General features: G+C 44.0%; 1 long non-coding RNA gene across 1 annotated transcript in view; it reads right to left on the bottom strand.

The window, feature by feature from the left end:
* LOC311516146 overlaps positions 1–17,195 on the bottom strand; it is a 55,250-nt gene extending 38,055 nt beyond the window's left edge. Inside the window, exons 1-5 of the long non-coding RNA XR_014710348.1 lie at positions 16,803–17,195; positions 16,575–16,649; positions 16,035–16,199; positions 11,232–11,315; positions 938–1,058 (exon numbers count right to left, since the gene is read on the bottom strand). This is a non-coding gene — a long non-coding RNA (uncharacterized lncRNA). The remainder of the gene's footprint in view (positions 1–937; positions 1,059–11,231; positions 11,316–16,034; positions 16,200–16,574; positions 16,650–16,802) is intronic.
* Between the last annotated feature and the right edge of the window lie 1,719 nt (positions 17,196–18,914).

Below are 18,914 nucleotides of genomic sequence, written 5' to 3'. Positions count from 1 at the left end.
GGTTGTACATAGATAATTTTCACATGTTAATTACCTTGCTGCTGAATTCTAAATAGCACTAGCAGTTTCTACCATGAAGTAGCTAGGCAAGGTCAGCACTCTCACTGTCCTGCCCATGATTGATCTCGCCCAACTTACTTTGAGGTTTTACAGCAGAATAGCTAATGCTTGTTAGTTATTCCATGGTAAAGAACTCAGGTTTTTTTTTTTTTTTTTTTTTTAAGCAGTGAAGACAGAGCCTAAGAGTTTTTTTGGAGGGATTTAATGGAACATAAATTACTAATGCTATTTTGCTGGTAGAAATTTTTTTTTTAAACGCAATTAAATGGGAAACTCGGGCAGCGAGTGCAAATGTGTTACTCTAACTCTTCAAAGTAGCTCACAGATTTATCTTTACAAAAGTCAAGTCACTATGGTGTGGCAGAGACATGCTGGAAGTCCATTGTGGCCAACCGCAGATAAAAGGGCATATTGTTTGTCATCTCAGCATGTGGGGTTTTGTGCTCATAGCTCCTGTTAATGCTGATGGAAGTTAAACTTGTAAATTACTGCAACTGAGATGAGAATAGATCTCTTGGGACTTTACAATGTTTCATTCTAAAGGTTCTGAGCTTTTGATCTGAGGCAGAGATGCAGAATAGTTGGGATCATTTGTCTTAATGCCCCAAACTTTAAATGTTCTGATAAAATATGACACTGTTCTGAACCAGTTGGTTTTGCAAAAATCAAGCCAGGCTGACAATTATACTGTAAAATGACAACCAAACCTGGCTACCCTATCTCTTGGATAGTTTTGTGGACAGGGGGATGGGGGTGCTACATCTACTGCACACATGTGGGCAGGAAGGGGTGGAGACTGAACAGACCCTCTGCCCCACTCCACACAACTCAAGGGACGTATGCAGTGCCAGGGATAGTGTCAGCATAGGCAATGTACCTCACAGAGCGTAGGGATCCAGAGGCAGATTAAGACTCTTTGGTTTCCTGATCTGCTTCTGAAGCAGTGAAACACGATCCTGTCCCATACCGAGGACTCATGGCAAAGCCGCTGTTAAGCCCTACAAAGGTAAGACAAAGGAAATATAATTAGCCGCATTTAAAGTTATTTTCCTTTTCTCCCTCTCTCTGCAAAACATTTAAGTCACTATCTGATGTGGATTCTATTATTCTGTGAACTGCTGGGGGAGGGGGGAGAAGATATTGATATTGCAAACAGTGCTTACCTTACACAATATTTTTCCAGCATGTTGTGTTATCTTTGCAAGTGTCAGCAGGACATGGTGGTTCTCACACTTAAGGTCCCAAGATATAATACTAAAATGCAGATTTAGTTCCCATCTATTCAAAATTATGGCCCATTTGGTACACAGTGAGAACGTTACATAGGCAAGTAAATCATAATTGATAAGATAGAGTAAAAAAATGAATAGTGTGTAACAGTGTGTGGAGAAGTTTTCTTCTGCCAGTACATTAAAGGAAACTTGCCCTTGAAATGCTGAGCAAATAATTTATCTTGATTTTTTTTTAAAGCCTGATTCAGTCTCTTAACATTCTTTCATGAGCTTTGAACTCACTGAGTCTTCTAATAATGTCCTTAAATGAAGGAAGGAGGTAATTTTCTCTCTCAGTGCCTTTAGGGGATCATTAATCATGCATCAGTCATAAGTGTTAACTTTACAGCATGCCTGCCTTTTTTTTTGTTAAGAGCTTAATTTCACATGGAGAAAGTGCTGTAAAGTAAAACTTTTAACCCAGAAATTGCTCCAATTCTCTGCACAGAATTGCTGTACCTCCTGCAAGGCAATTTTAGTATAGCACACACCACCCTGGCTCAGAGTCCTAGATATACTACATTTCATTACAACCTTTCCCTGCCCCCTGCCATGACACATTTCTGTAACAAGCAAATTCCATGGATGCTGGGACTAGATTTATAGAGAAGCTGTGCTGTGTTATTGTCATAGAGGGTGTGCTCATTAGGCCAAAGGGACATGCAACTGCTCAACAGCCTGAAAAACCACACCACTTTTATATGGATCCTGTACTCTAGGCACCCAAATATGAATAGTTAAGGACTGAATTAAGTCAAAGCTAATTGAAAAAGTTTATCTGAGAATAATTTAGTGAAAAAGGCTAGGTACTGTAGCACTGTACATACACTAGCTTTTCCCTTGGGTTCAAATCTGGATTAGATTGCAGAAATTAACATTAATTCCAGTCCTCTGTAGGCATTTGTCAACATCAGAAAAATCAATATTTATTATTCCAAAATGGAATATGGTTAGCATATGATCAGGAGATGCCCAAGTCTGGAATACCATGTGTTTTGTGGGAAAAGTATCTGTGGGGAAAGAACAGTGCACAGCAACTGCCTGTCTTGCCACTAACTATTGCCATTAGCCCATTTCTTAAAAAGCAGGAAGAAACATTTTGTTACAGCAATGTGATTCAGTGTCATAGATGGGTGAATCACCTATACGGTATATACAGTAGGCAGCATTCATTAGATGCCTGCACTGGGCTAGCATTCTTGAAGCTATTCCAAGGAACTAGTAAACAAAGATGATTCTGGGTAAGTATTGCTGCCTTTTACTTTCCTATTTGACTCTTCTAGAGGGTGAAACTGCCTAATGATGGTCAAAAGATCTCAGTAATTCCATTTTGTTCAGAATAAAGAAAAAAAAACCCTATGATAAAAGGCAGAAGATTACCAAATATGGCCTTTCACCTTTTGAACTTCAGAACAGCTTTTTTAAAACAATCAGCTGCAAGTGTAAATGGTGTCCTGCTTCCACTTATCCATATTTCCCAGGGAACCCATTTGTGATGTATTGTTTGTTGCTCTCTCTCAGGACAGAAATAAGCATTAAACATGGGAAAGTTAATACACTTTATAATGATAAACCAGGGGTTTAAATGAGCATGGAACTTGCTGAGGTAAAGTCTTTTACAGGCTTTTAAAGCTCTAATAAGATCACTAGCATGCATCTGAAACATACATGCACATTAAGCCCTGACCCAGAATGATTTCATTACTATCTCTATTATTGTTATGACTTTGTAAGTGTAAAGGTAAGTGTAACAGGGCCCATCTCTGCCCCCATCCTCTTTCCTTCAGAAACTGTATGGAATCCAATGTGTGCTCCCTGAGAGCCTCAGGTGGAATTCTGGCTAAGTCAACTCACTTCCTGGCCTCTCCTGTCCCATCCTGCCCATCAGACACACACAGTGCAGAGCTGTGCCTTTGTGAGAACAACAAGGCTAGACTGAGCTTTCAAGGCACAGCTCTTCACTGAGGGAGGGAAGTTCCTGCAGTGAGAGCTACTCACAATTCCTCCTGGCAGGAATGCCAACTTTCTGACTGAACAAAACCGAACACCCTTGCCCCGCCAAAAATGTCCGAGGCCCTACCCCACTCACTCCACCTTCCCCCCTCCCTCTGTCGCTCGTTCTCCCCACCCTCACTCACTTGCTCATTTTCACCAGGCTGGGGAGGGCTGCAGAGGGTCCCTTTTTGACCGGGTGTTCAGTTGAAAACTGGACACCTGGCAAGTGGCAATGCTACCTCCTGGGGCTCCAGGAGAGCATAGGCTGCAGTAGTAGCTGAACCACACTTTAAATAGCTGAGCCCCCTCACCATAACTTTGCCCCCAACCAGCTAATAGATGCAGGACCTGGGGAGCACGGACCCCCCACGACTCAGCTCTCTCCACTTCCTTCAGGGCGGCCGATGCCTTTGGCGGCACTAACACAGCATGGTACCTGCATTCCACAGCCAGACTGTGCTCGGTTCCTGTGCAGGGGTTTGAGAGGGGGAAGGCTTCCTGGAATCCCCTGTGTATCTGGTCAGGACTAAACATAAGTTGGCCCTACATTGGCAAGTAGCCCTACTACAGTATACATACTTTGTATTCGCTCCTCAAAACCTTTACATTTTACAAATCTGATCTTTCCCTCCTGCAGCTTTCTCTGCTTCTCAAGGTAAGTCTCCTGAATTGATCCTGGCAGCTGGAGTTCTGATAATACCAGTGATTATTTTTTTCCCCGTGTAGGTTTTCTTTGGCTCCATGATCATCTTTCAGGTTTCTGGGAATGCAATCACAATGTGATTTGCTTAGCAGGGGACTCTGTCCACTTAAAGAAAGCCTTCAAATAGTTATTAAAATTCAAGCTCATTTTTTCTTTTTTCTGCTGCAGAGAGGCAGCCTGTATGAAATCACAATCACATTTCTTATTCACACAGCAGATTCCGTCCCATTCTAATGACAGCTTAAAGCACAAGATAAAAATTAGACAATAGTTAAGATACATATATAAATATATACAGCCAGATCTCATCCAAACAATGGCTTATTATTTGATGAGAATCCACAGAGTGCTCAGCACTGCGCAACATAATTCAACCCTTGGACTCAGCTCAAACTACATGACTAAGTCTTTTTTGTGTCTCTCTTTCTCACTCTCGTCTCGACTTTTCACATATGAATCCCTAGGGCCTACAGGCCTTCCTATATGTAAATACTAGTCCTGGATCCTCTTTGCTGACCCAGTGCACTGTTTCCCAGCCTTCTCCCGCTTCCATCCTTCCCGAGAAGCATACTTCTTCGAAATGCCATACAAATGCCCCTTTTAAGAGTGTTAACTAATTAGAATTCAGTCCAACACTCATTGACTTCAGTGAATGTTTGATCAAGCCTTTAATGACTAAAACACCCCCAACAGAATAGAAGATGATCATGGAACTACTGTGATATACCCCACACTACACTGTTCATTCACTCACTTTTGATCACATCCCATTTCCCAAACTCTGTCCATACCCTCAGATCCCAGAAAATTCCTCAGGGTTCTGAGCATCTCTCAGGAGATGCTCAACATCTTGCAGGATTGGGCCATTAGATTCTAAGATCTCCAAGGTCAGGGAGACATACTTAGCTTTATACATGTGAGTAGTTTTGTTGATTTCAATGGGTCGACATGTGTGCATAAAAATCAAGGATGTGCTAAGTGTTTTCAGGATCAGAGCTTTAGTCTGTGGAATAGTCTCCAAAGGTGAGTGGGGAAACCTAATATTTTGGGACATTTTAAAAGAGACTGGATAAAAGAAGGTGAGAACATATTGTAAGGAACAATTCTTCCCTAGCAGATGGATAGATTTAGGATTGAATAGGGTCTTCTATCATTCCATGGATTAATATATTCTGAGTAAAAAATATAAAATTAATCCGGACAAAAAAGACTAAAATTATAGCTATCAAGACATCATTCTGTGTTGAATAGTGGATCTAAATAATGCTAGTATTCATGGGCTTTAAAAAAAGCATCTCTGTGACCCAGAAAGATGCACAGTAACCTGCGCTGTAGCTCACAAAAGCTTATGCTCAAATAAATTTGTTAGTCTCTAAGGTGCCATAAGCACTCCTGTTCTTTTTGAGGATACAGACTAACATGGCTGCTACTCTGAAACCTGTCATTATGCAAGGCACTGAATTTAGCCGTATGGAGTAGAAATCTATCAACTTCATGAAAAAACAATGAAGTGAGCTGTAGCTCACGAAAGCTTATGCTCAAATAAATTTGTTAATCTCTAAGGTGCCACAAGTACTCCTGTTCTTTTTGTGGATTCAGACTAACACAGCTGCTACTCTGAAACCTGAGCAATCCTATCACTGTTTCATTAAGTTCAAGATTTTCCCCCCAAAAGTAATTACCACTGAGTTCAACAAAAGAAAGATTGACAATTAAAGGCCATTTTAAGAAGTTACATACACGGTCTCTTCAATCTATTTGCCTTTTGGCAGAAAAAACATTCTGAGCATATAGAAATGCTGTTTGCTAATATCAATGGAGAAAAGTTTTTCCCCCCAAAGGCACTGACACATTTTAAAAGTAAATTGTTCCCTTTGAAGATGATTGATATTATCTGAATATCTTCCCATGAATAGGATAATCACTGAGGAGTATAAGCTGTCATGCAAACCACTTTCACTGAGAGGTTCACAATGGGTAGGATGATAGCTTTACAGTTCTATTTGTTAGCCACTAGCTTAACAATGTGCCAGGTTGATAGAGGCCACAATTACTCACCTGCCAATCTGCAAGCCATTTCTTCTAAGAAAAGGAAGTAAATGAAGAAGACTGATTGCCTAGCTAACCAGGGCCTGCGGATATAGGAGCCAGCCGGTAAGAGCATGAATGCATTAAAATTTACTATGCAAACCTAGACAAAAGAATGCTGTTGCCTTGCAGGAAAGTGAAAGCAGTTGGGTGAATTGGGTGCTCTTTCAAGGCAAAAAGAGGCACCTGAGTGAGAGAGGATGAATGGAATACATTTGATTTGCATTTCTTATTGCTGCTTGGAGTTGTGAAGTTACAAGCAAGATCCTGACGGTGGTAAGTTCCCCATCTCACTCCCTCTTGGCTGCTCATACCCAGTATGAGGGTCACTGACCATGTCTACACTACGGGTGCTACAGCCCCATAGCTATGCCGTTGTAATCTCATTGTGTAGAGACACCCTACAGCTACCGAAGCAGTTTTACCATCGCTGTTGGAACTCCATCTTCCTGAGCGATGGTAGCTATACCAATGGAAGCATTGTTACGTTGATCTCGATTAATCTACGCTGGATTTTTCGCACCCCTGAGCACCGTAGCTTTGTCAACCTATGTTTTAAGCATAGGCCATGCTGACAACACACATGAGCTGTAAACTTTTGCTGTCCTGATCTTTTGTTTTGGAAGAAATGAAATCACCACTGACTGAAATATGATTGTAGGGGATTGGGGGCTCCCCTGAGCTCCAACCAAACTACAATTTGAGTTGTTTACAAGGTCCTTCCCCCATCTGTAGCCAGGCGTGATGGAACAATTTTTATAGTGGGGGTGCTGAGATCCACTGAATCAAACTGTAAATCCTGTATATAATGGCAACCATGTCCAGCCAGGGGGTGCAGCACCACCCCCAGCACCCCTAGTTCCAGCCTTATGTTTGTAGCACACAAGGGACTCTCCAAACAAACAAGCAAAAAATAAAAGTCTTCTCTTTCTCTCTTTCCCTAGGGGTGGGGGCAGAAATCAGAGTAAAAGTAAAGAAAGGCAAAGGTGGTCTGTCTCTTAGGCAGTCTTTTGGGTCGCCCCTTTGGGGCTTGGCCTGTCAGCAGGTACAGTGTCTCTAATCAGGATTAGGGTCTGCCTCCAGCCCCTCCTCTTGGGTCACTCTACTTTATACCTGCTCTGCACAATCTCAGGGGGGTGAGGTCTGCGACTGCCTCCCTCTTTGCTGATATGCCTCTGCAGTCAGCAGGCTCTGTGGCCTGGTCTACACTAGAAAAGTTGGCTTAACTACATTGCTCAGGAGCCTGAAAAATCCACACCCCTGGGCAGCGTAGGTAAAATGACCTAACCCCCAGCATAGACAGCACTAGGTTGAGAAAAGAATTCCATCGACCTAGTTACCACCTCTCAGGGAGGTGGATAACCTACACCAACAGGAGAATCCCTCCCATCCGCGTAGGAAGTGTCTACATTGAAACTCGAATGCAGCGCAGCTGTGCCACTGTAGCGTTTTAAGTGTAGATATACCCTGAGGTACAGCAGTCTTCTTCCTGTTTATCACCCCTTCCTATGGCAGGCTTTCCCTTATTAAGCTCCCCACCTCCATCCCCACTCCAGGGAGAGCAAGCCTTACAGCTGTACCTGGTTAGTGCTGGCTGAGTCCAGAAGAGCTTGTTAGCCCCAGCTCAGCTTCAGAACTTAACTCAGGTTTAGAAAAATTCAGTGACTCAGCAATTAACCTTGTCCAAATCTGACCCTGCTGTAATTTACCCTGGATTACTGTACACCAGATACAAATTCATAGGCAAGAGAACACAGTGAGATAAAGGCCAAATTGTGAAAAAAAATGCCACTTGTGCTCACCTGGACACTCATTACACAATGAATCAGTGGCTATGTTACCCAGGGGTTTCAGAGCCCAAAGCAGTGATAACTTAACGGGTTTTTTTCCAGGGGGCATCAGGAATAAATTAATGGGGACACAGCTCCTCCATCTAATAAATGATTGATACAAACCAGACTGCTTTTACCTAAAACTACTTTTTATTAGGTCACAAGCACACACACATATGTGCTATAGCAATAGATTCAGAGCACCCCAAACTATAGTTACCCAAGTCTGAGATGGTTTTGACTGATCAACAGCCAAGCTTCTGGGGACCCTCCTTCCATCCAGCTTCTGGGGAGTTTAGGTGTCAGCTCCTTGCCTGAAGAAAAGTTCCCTCCGACTGTTCCAAAGTGTATTCTTTTACCTCATCTTTTATAGCTAACTTAAATAAAGCAGGTAACTCATGTGACTCACTAGAAGTCACTTGTAGTATCCTGTAGTGCAGTGGTCCCCAAACAGTTGGGCCCTAATCCTCCCCACCCCTGCTCTGCCCCCAGCTCTGCTCTGGCCTAGCCTTCAGCCCCAGTGGCCCCAAGCTCCCAGCCCGGTTCCCAGCCCCCGACCACAGCCCCACTCCCAAGCCAGTTCCCATGGGTGTGGGCAGACAGGTTCCATTTTGGGTAAGGGGGGGCATGATGGAAAAAGTTTGGGGATCATTGCCCTCGTGGGACAACAGTTCTCCTAGTTTCAGTAAATTGCTCATTATTCCTTATCAGCAAAGCATTTCTAGTATTTCTAGTCATAACAACAATAAAGCATATATGTCAGGGACAGTTAAACCAAGGTCACCTATCTCCACACTCCCTTCCATTTTTATGGCACATTACCTTTCTGTCCCATCCTCCCATTCTGATTAGTAAAACTGCAATCACGCAGCTATACGGCCTTGCCTCTCAGAGTCCTAACGAATTATTTCTAGCTATGTGGTATTTGGTTTTCAGCTAGCAATGGCTGGACACACACAATGGCTGAATTTATGTCAAGCTTAAATTTTCCCACAACAGCTATTTACATAAGCTGATGCCAAGAGCAAGATCCACATTTTAAAAATCCACTTTTCTTTTATTAGTAACTAAGGGACAATCAGTAGTGCTAGATCTCCCTTATTCCATTACACTTCTATCCACCTCTCATCATGGTTCACTCAATGTTCACCAGTTGCTCCTTTTTACACTATTATTCTTATTTATTATTTGTATGATTGTAGTGCCAGTCATAGGCCATGACCTGATTGTGCTAGGTGCAATGCAAACACACAGAACATTCACTTGGCTAAAAGAGTAAAATCCTACACATTATATTCCAATATCCTATTCAAAGATACTGTATTATCATTCACAAACAATATACTCCCATTTAAGTGCCTGCATTCTACACGGCTCTGTTAAAGATATTTTTCTGACTGTATAAAAACAATGCTTTTTTTTTTTTAACTTTCATCAAAACTATTTTAAAAAAATACTATTGTGTGTATTTCCTTAGGCATTATTTAAAAGGAAATTACTCAGCTTAGCTCACTTCATATATTTGTCCATTACTCTGAAGTTCCATACAGACTACATCAGTTACAAGAGAAGCATCTTCAAACAATATATTCTTGACCTCTCTGTGAAACTCAGCTCACCCATTTGCCTTCACTGTCTAGAAATTTAGCATTATCCTTGACCCTGAACTCATACTTCTACTAGTCCAAATTCTAGCCTGGCTAGTGCTGCAAGGGATAGCAAAGATGCTGGCACTTGCATTACCTCCTAAGCAATTGTACTGAGCAGGAAAGGATTCCAGAGTGTGGCTCCAGAGGGACACATGGTAGGGAGAACTTGGCTATCTGAAAAGGAGGATTATGTGCCACTGGCAAGCAAATGTTGCTGTCTACAACCTAGGTGCTAGCTAGCTGGAGGCCTGGATATAGTTTCTGAGCCAGCAGACAATTCCATCTTAGGGCCACACTGAACAGGCCAGTATAGTAGCCAGTCTCCCCACCTAATGTTCTCTTAGCAATAGGGAGAGATCCTGTCTTGCTGTTTGCAAGGGGGTGGGGCACAAGTTTCTCTATGCTCTTTTTCCTCCTGTTGTGCAGTAGTAAAGTAGAGGACAGGATCTAATCCCAAATTCGAAAAACCTGTGTATCACCACTCCTGCAACATCACCTGTGCATGCCATTTCTTTAGCACCACCTCTGCTGAAATATTCATCCACATCTTAATCTCCTCTCTGCTTAACTATTGCGGGTCCTTTCTCAATAACCTCCCTAAGCTCAGCTCTCCAGACTCCAGTAACTGCAAAGTATTGCAGACTTTCTATCCTCAGAATGCTCCATTAGCTTGCCATGCAATTCAGGATCCAACTCAGAGCTGTTCTCTCGTCCTCCTGGCTTTACAAACCATTCTCCATGGACTGTCTCTAGCATTCCATATGGGTCTGATTCCTCTCCTCTTTCTGTTCCCTCCCTCTGTGGTCTAGCACGAGCCTCCTTGTTATTTCTTGCCACTAATAGTGCAAGCACCTTCTCATCTTAAGTTCCTGCCATGTGGAACAGACTGTCTCCATCTTTCCACCTCATCAATTCTCCATCTCTTTTCAAATCTCAGTTGAAAATATATATTTTCTTCCCGGCTTATAACTCTTAATTTCCATCTTCCATCTGTTATTGGCCTTATGCTTGAATACTTTAATTCATTCACCATAGAATGTCTTTACATCACTGCGTTCTGTAATGTATACCCAATACTGTCTTGCACTATGTAGCTCCAAGAGGCATTTTGGGATATGCCCTGCATGACAGATTCAGTATAAAATATAGTTGCATTGTATTGTTTTGATCTTCCTATAAATCAGCATATAACATATTTATAACAAAGACACAGCTCGAAAATAAAGTTTGTACATCGTGTGCTTACAGTAAACTCCTGATAAACCAACTTCCATAGGGTACATTGAATTAGATTGTGTAATGAAAGTTTCAAACAACCTTTGAAATCAGTGTGCCTAATAGACTTTGTGACCGAGGAGCACGCTCAGCGTGAGAGGAGGACTGGACATTGAAATATGTGCAGAGGAGACGGGGGAAAGGATGGATGGGAGAAGGAGATTAAATGAAGATCAAAAGAAGAACAGCTGATTGATATTTTTCAAAAAGGGGGGGGAAACCATATCATGCTGACAGATAAATACACCTGCATACATCAAAAAACTACTTTTCCATGTAAGCCACTTCTGTAATTGTCACATGGATGTTGTGTGACTGTGAATGGAAGGCAATCTCTCTATTAAGATATGGTTCATACCTTGAAAATGTGAGAGAACTCCATGCCTAATGCGTATCTTCTTGTTTGTTACTTCCTCATTGTCGGGTAAAGGCTGGTCTTTGCCTGTAAAACAAAAAGAGTTCTGTGCAACTTGAACAAGACAGGCAGGTCTGGTCCCCAGACCAGTTGTGCTGTTCACTTGAAAGCTGTTTCCTGCAACCACTGGAACAATACGTCCTGTCATTTTTAATAGTGTATTAACTATTGAAACAAAAAACACTATTGAAACAGAGCCAAATAATGTAATATGTCAGTTAGAACTGAATTAGATGTGGTCTATTGGATAAAGATGTTGAACCTTCTGGGAGAATATTTCGTCTTTTGATCACAGATCATTTTATGCTGCCTTTGCCCTGGGTCACCAAGGTAACACAAAATCATACATGAAACTGGACCAAAATTCTGACATATGTTATTGTCCATCAGAAAGGAAAACATCCTGTGCCCTCAGCAATTTTTCTCATTAATAAAATACAGCAAAGTGCACAGCTCAGAGTACACACAGTGCTGTACACAGAAGTACAAGTGACAGATGTGAGCTGACAGAAAAAGGCCCAGGGAGTATAAACAGAATCCATTTGGCAACTGAGAGGGGCCTGTCCCAACTCGCCTTGTTTTTACAGTTGAATTTTATTTGTCATGGAAAGAAGATTCATGTCAAGAGTTTGGGATGAGCCTCTCTCAAGGCCAGCTTGACCAGAACAAACTAGGGATTGAGCCTGGGGAAGAAAGAATGCAGGGGTACAACATGTTCTCACCTTCTCTGAGCTGCCATCTCATTCTCCAAAAGCTCAGCTTTCAGTAAAAACCAAAAAGGTAAGTCTCTAGTCTTTATGGTTACAAACAAAAAAACAAAAAGTGAGCAAACAAACACCAAAACCTACCTTCAGAATGTGAACAGAGAGCAACTAATGGTGTCCTATCCTCCTGACTTGGCAGAAAGCCTGAAACAATAGCTCTGGGAAGATGAATAGTTCCATTCATCTCAAAGGAATTCTAATGCTGATGCCCAGTGATGATGATTTAATCCTGTCTACATTGACCATTTCCTACTCATTAAAGGATGTAAGGAAGGAGAGAGAGGATCATACTGTGAAGATCTTGCCAAGAATATGTATATCTATTATGAATTTGCTATTCCCCAGCCATTGCCAGGTGTCTTGGAGATTCTGGGCAGATGTCAATCACAATGTCATGTCAACACAACACTCTCTCAATAACTGTCAAGCTATCTAGAATGGCGCATGAGCAGGAGTACCAAGCTCAGGGCAGACTGTGAAGAATCAGGGCACAAACCCCAAACTGGTTGTGAATTCTATACTTAGATTTCGCCAGCCAAGTGTCAAGTGTGAACTCCTTACGCACTACAACAGCCTTAACATGGAGTCACAGACAGTCCCCTTTTGTACTCTGATCTATCTTGCCACCCAGGCAAGCTTGCCTTTGTGATAGATGGTCCCTTATACCAAAAAATCAAAATATTCAGGTTACTCCCCGTCACTTACCCCAGGTCAAGTGCACCCTAGATCTGTCACCAAAGACAACACTTGTAGTCAATCCAATAATAAATGAACAAAAGATGTATTAACTAGGGGGGAAATAAGAGCGTTGTTTACAGGTTAAAGCAGGTAAACATACACTCACAAATCAGCTACAGCCTTAGGTCCCAAAAAAAAAATAGAAGCTGCTGTAATGTGGAAGCTCTATATGCTGTTTAGGGCTGACCCAGGCTAAACAGCCGGGGAACTCTTCCTTATGCTTAGAAATCTTTGTCCCTCAGTGTTCACGCAGCATAGAGATAACAATTTCTTCTTGACAAGATTTCTATTCCCATCCTCCCAGAGTTCAAGCTCATGGGATGACTGCATTGGATTTCTCTTCATGGGTATGGTGGGGGTGGGGGGGAAGCAATCAATGTCTTTGGTCCATGTTCCACAATGGCTTGTCTGGTGTCTATGAGCCTTCTTTTTCTGGAGAGAGATGACATATCTTGTGGTAAACTAGCATTTCACACTTAATAATGCTTCTCTCCTGACTCGGTTTACAGTTTCAGAGCAACTAATTTTATCATTACCAAACACTTAAATATTACCTTATAACTTGGGATACAGACAAAATAAGTAAGATTAATATGCTCTGTGACACTCTCAGATCAGATACCAGCTCTTGCCCAGGCTGCAGCCATTAGCTAGGAACTGATAAACTCATAGCAGGAGACCAGATCGGGTCACCTGTATGTTAGTTTTGCTCAAAATAGGTATTAGTCTTATAAGAATATATTTAGCATTTAGACTCTATGAAATGCTCCCCACCCATCCAGATGGACTATCAAAATCAGATGGGCCATCAAGAAACATCAGGAATCTTGTCCTGTAGGCTTGGAAGCTGAATGAAGGAAATAAAACAAAGCCATAGGAAAATTTTCCATCTTTTTGGCTGTTTGAACTCTGAAGGGCCAGAGACTCTAAACTGCAGTCAGAGATCCCCAGGGACAGCCTCCTGTGTCTGCCTTGAAAGACACTTTGAACTGACAGATCACTACAACTCTCTCACTTTTAGGATTTAGATGGTAACTCATTTGTGTGTATATGTTTGCTTGCTTTGACCTATAAATAACTCTTAGTCCTTTTTCCTAGTTAATAAACCTTTAGATGGTTTATTGCAGGATTGGCTACAGGCATTGTCTTTGGTGTAAAATCTAGGGTGCCAATTAATCTGGGGGAAAGAGACTTGTCTCTTGGGACTGGAAGCAACCCAAATGTGGTATGATTTTTGGTGCAAGTGACCATTTATCATTAAGCCCAGTTTGTCTGGCAAGATAGCTTGGAGAATCTAAGGGGCTGTCGGTGACTCCACAGTAAGACTATTATAGTAAACCAGGAGTTCACTTTTGTTACTGGCTTGGTGAAATCTAATTATAGAACATACCACCAGTTGAACATACCACCCAGTTGGGGGTGTCTGCCCTGAGGTAGGCATTCACAGTCATGAGCCACTGCAGACTGTGTAGCAATTGGCATAGTCTTGGCAGGATTCGCATGCAACAGGTCAATTGGTTTTAAAGATCTTAAAACCCAATGCTTTTCAAAAGTTTTAATTTGATACTGAGAGCGTTTAAGGGTTAAAGATTAGTCACAATGAGTGAATTACAGTCCTATGAGGGTCTTGGGACAAAAGACCTTGAGCATTTGTGCTCGCAAAGGGAATTATCATTTAAGAGGAAAGCCTCAGATCAGGAACCGAGAACTTTGCTCATGAGCTATGACCAGGCATCCAAGGGTCCTGCATCCCTGAACATTTCAGGGAAACTGGCCAGGCTACAACACCTGGAAGCCCAGAAAGAACATGAACATGATATAATAATGATGGTGGAGTTGCAGATCAGGGAAACTGAGGCAAGTGCCCAGCAACGATGCATGGAATGTATGGCAGCAGTCAAAGCCAACAGTGAAATGGAGGAGGAAGCCTAACAAAAAATGCATAGAGCAGCGCAACTGAGGAGAGAACTCATGCATTGCAGCTCAAAGTACTGAAGCAGCACTTTCAGAATCTGAGTACATCCCTTCTTAACAGCAGGGAGCAGGAGAAAGCCTGCCCAATTTATCAAGAGACTGGCTGCATAGAAAAGTCCCTGTCCACCTTTGAGAGACTGTGTGGGATCCATAAGATTCCAGAGGAACTGCCATTGACTGCTGTCACAACAGCGAATAAGGTCAGCAGTATCTAGCCCTGGTACCTCAAATACAGTGCCAGACAAATACACCTTCTCCAGGGTACAGCAACAGCAGGGGCTGCAAACAATTTCAGATCCCTGCAGCCTGCAGAGAAAGAATCAGTTCCTCTGTGCAGAACACCGTGGCCCAGACCACAGGGGAAGCAGGCTGGTCTCTGCCATCAGTACTCTAGTGACAGAATACAAGTCTTGTTAGTCAGAGCTCTGTGCATTGGAGGGGTTTTGCAATCCCCATGCCCTTACGTGGAGCAGCCATTTCTAAGAGGCTGCTTCCCAAATGTGTCAGACAGACTCTCCAACAGGCCACCAGCCTTGGTTCACACTGACCTGAGGAATCTCCTGCAAGATTGTCAGTTTTCTTCTCCAGGCCAGGATGCTGAAGCACTGGCTGGTTGTTGTTCAGGTGGGACATTAATTTACGGACTGTTGCACTGGAGTGTGGTCCAAGCACAGGACTTAGAACCAGAACAGAGTCATAATCAGCCTCCTTTCTAGGGGAACTCTCCACTGCTCCATCTCTGTCCGTCCCTCTGTTAAAACGGGGCTGATTTCTTTGATGTGTATCCAGGTTCTTCCTACTGACAAGACTCCAGATCATGTTCTGGTGACTTCCCCAGTTTCCCTCTCCCAGCCATCCAAACTGCAGCTGCTGACATGATCTTCCTCTCCTGGTGCTGTCTTTCCCACTTCCCCAAGTCTGGCTCTGGCTGCCCTTTTTCCATGTCCAGTTCAGACTTCTCCTTCGCACCTCCAAAGCCCCCTGTGCAAACACCTCCCTGTGCCAACATCTCCACCTCAGTCATCCCCTCCTCCCATCCCACTCCCATCTTACTGTCACTTTGTCCCACAGCATCCCCTGCTACCGGGAAGGGCCCAGCAATATCAGCTCAGGCTCCCCTTTCTATTCATTCCATCAGACAGACCCTGTAGCTCTTCTACACTCCTAGAGTGACCCCTTTAGCTTGAGTGAGAGGGGCTTGTGCTGAAGGGCCCTGGTTCAATCCCCACCAATGCCCGTGGTGTCTATATGTGGCCATGGTTTTACTTACCTATCATTGTAGGTTGTTTAGCCCATTCCTGGCCATGTGTGGAACATCTGCTGCTGTCCACCTCTGTGATGTAGGTCCCTCATCCACCCAAGGACATGACATATCAAGGTCAATCCATCAACTCCCATCCGGTCTTAACCTTCATGACGGACGGTGAGTCCTGCCCTGACCACAGAAAGACAGGGTGGTGTTCTTCAGGGGAATCTGCTGGAGCTCCAGTCTCCCCTGCTCAACCCCACAGTAAGGGTTTTCAAAAGATACTCCTCATCTTGGATAAAGCAGCTAAGATGAGGCCAGTGTGGATGGATTTACTGAGCAGACTGGTTCTAAGAGAAGAGGAGATTGCTTCTCTGCTCTAGTGAGATTCCCATAGGAAAAGTATCTGATGGTGGGAGTGCGGTCAATACAAGCCCTCAGCCTCAGGAATAGCAGGAAATCAGGACTCTGGGAGTTAAGGGGTGTCTCTGTCCTGCTGGAGGGAGCAGAGCTGGAGAGCAGAAAGGGCAGTGCTGAAATTGTATGAATGACAGTGACCTCTACCTGTGAAGGTGACTGCAGCTTCTTGCAGGCAATAGAGTCCAGGATCCTTATATACCTCCTTCGGAGATGCTTTTCCTAGGAATAAAATCAACATAGCACAATGAGAACAACGTCTGAGTCCCAGGGCTGGGATCCAGGGATAAGGGATGCTGTAAGCCAGGCTATGTAACAGGAACCTGATCTTTGTCCCAAGAGCTGCAATTACCCAGATGAGTGAGTGGTTCCTACCTCCATGAGGGGAGTAGGGTTTTCTACCTAAGCATCACTGAGAGCCGGCTCTTCTTGGTTTGACAGGATGAGGTCATTGGTCCCCAAGCTGGGCCAGCTGCAAGCTACATTGATTGATGTAGGAGGCAGGGACAGATCCCTTAGCCTGGAAGACAGAGAGGGGAGGAAGCTCCTGTTCATTTCCTGTTTGGAGACCCCATAGAAGAAGATCCCAGAGGGGAAGGGAAAATGAAGGGCAGGAAGTGAACCTGCCCCTATGAAGAAGGCACTAGAGTGGAACACAATCCAGTTCCCAGATCTACCCAGTGGTGTAGCTAGGTGGAGCGAACAGGGGCAGCGGACATAAAAGTGCCACCCGCTTGTACTCACCGAAGGCCCCCGCTGAAGGCCCCCGCTGCCAAAATGCCGCGGAGGACCCGGAGCGCATGAAGGCCCCTGCTGTCGAAGACCCGGAGCGCCACCGGGTGGGTAAAAATTTAAAAAGGCGCCTTTAAATTAAAAAGGCGCCACTTGTGCTCAGAGGGGGAGCAACCGCTCCCCCCGCTCCCACCCTGGCTACGTTACTGGAGCTACCTCATGTTTGTAAGTGTGGCCTCGGAGGGGGTCACTTCATCACCTTCATTCCCTGCCTGTAAAATAGGGATAACAGTTTCCTCCCTCCCAGGGAATGAGGGGAGGACATTCCCATTGTCAGCGAGGAGCTCGGCTCGGACATGCTGGGGGTGGACTGTGCCAGGGTGAGGAAAAGGACCGAGAGTTTGCTCCCTATAGCCAGTGGAGGAGGATGGGATCAGAAGGTTAAGGAAGGGGAATGGGGCAGGAACTAGTGCCACAGAGAGGGCTTAGGGATTCGGTCAGTGCCAAGGGCTCAGTACCTCCATTCAGCAAAGAGTTTCTCTATTGAGAAGACCGCTCCTGTCATGGCAGTCTGCATACTATTTGAAGTCCTTCCTAGTGTCCTCGAGGTGCTCCCTTAGTTCTTCTTGAATGTGGTGGATTCATAGAACCAGGTTGTTGTCCGGCAAGTTCGGAGAGGTCATTGTAGTGTGGGCCGAAATCAGGGGTTAATCTATCGTTAGCAAAAAGAGTTGAGGTTGGCATTCTGGTTTTCAAATTTGGAGTTGATCTGTGCTTTCAGACAAAGGTACGCGGTCACAGCGGTTGATGCCTGCCATCTTGGTCAGTTGATCTATGATAATCAGTTGTACCGTGTGACCATTTGATTCAGGGAGTTCTACAATGAAATCCATGGTTCCAAACTGCCATTTTGGTCAGAGCCTGGTAGTCTACACAGAGTAAGAGTCCCACTTCCTTCTTTTCAAAGAGGGCCGGAGGCCCTGTGGGAAACGCTGAATGGCGAATAAACCCTTTGGACTGTTTCTCTTGAGTACATGCAGAGAGAGCCACCAGTTCTGGTTCGGACATTGCGTAAATATGGCCAAAGGGAACTGTTGCCCAAAATTGTAGATCAATAGGGCAGTCATGGTCTCAGTGCAGAGACAATGTGTCCACATTTTATTTTTGAATATGTCCAAATAATCCTGGTACTTATCAGGAATGTGGGGTGTCAGACCCAAGAATGGATCACTGCAGCCAGTTGCTGTGAGCCCTGGTACACACAGGGGTGGACTCACCACTGTCTGGCAATGGGTCTCTTGGACAAGGAACTTGTTGCTGTTGCTATGGAGATAGGCCTGCTTGGAGGAAAAGCTGGTCTTCTGGGTTTGCCAGAGAACATGGGGGTCCTGTCATGCTAACCAGGTGAGCCCACCAAAATGTGGGGAACACATCACAGTGAACGTTAGCACTTCTTTGTGTACCTGGGTTACTGCTTGCAGGGGCACCATTACCTGAGTCACCAGTCCTGAGGACAGGAGGGTCTTGTCAATGGTTCCCACAACATCTGATGTGACTTCTGCAGGACAAGGATTTGAAGATCTTGGGCTGTCTCGAAATTTATGAAATTGTCCGCAGCCCCAGAATCAATAAGTGCCCACTGCAATGCCACTTGTCGTGTTTCTCTGGAGATGCACAACTGAATTGGAACTTGAAGATGCAATGAGGGCCCTGATGGACCTGGATTTCCATGAAGACTTGGCCTTGTTCATTTCC

Source organism: Lepidochelys olivacea (assembly GCF_965140295.1).
Source record: "Lepidochelys olivacea isolate rLepOli2 genome assembly, chromosome: 2".
NCBI lineage: Eukaryota > Metazoa > Chordata > Testudines > Cheloniidae > Lepidochelys > Lepidochelys olivacea.
The sequence above is the reverse complement of the archived record's forward strand: the minus strand, read 5'-3'. Positions and strand labels throughout refer to the sequence as shown.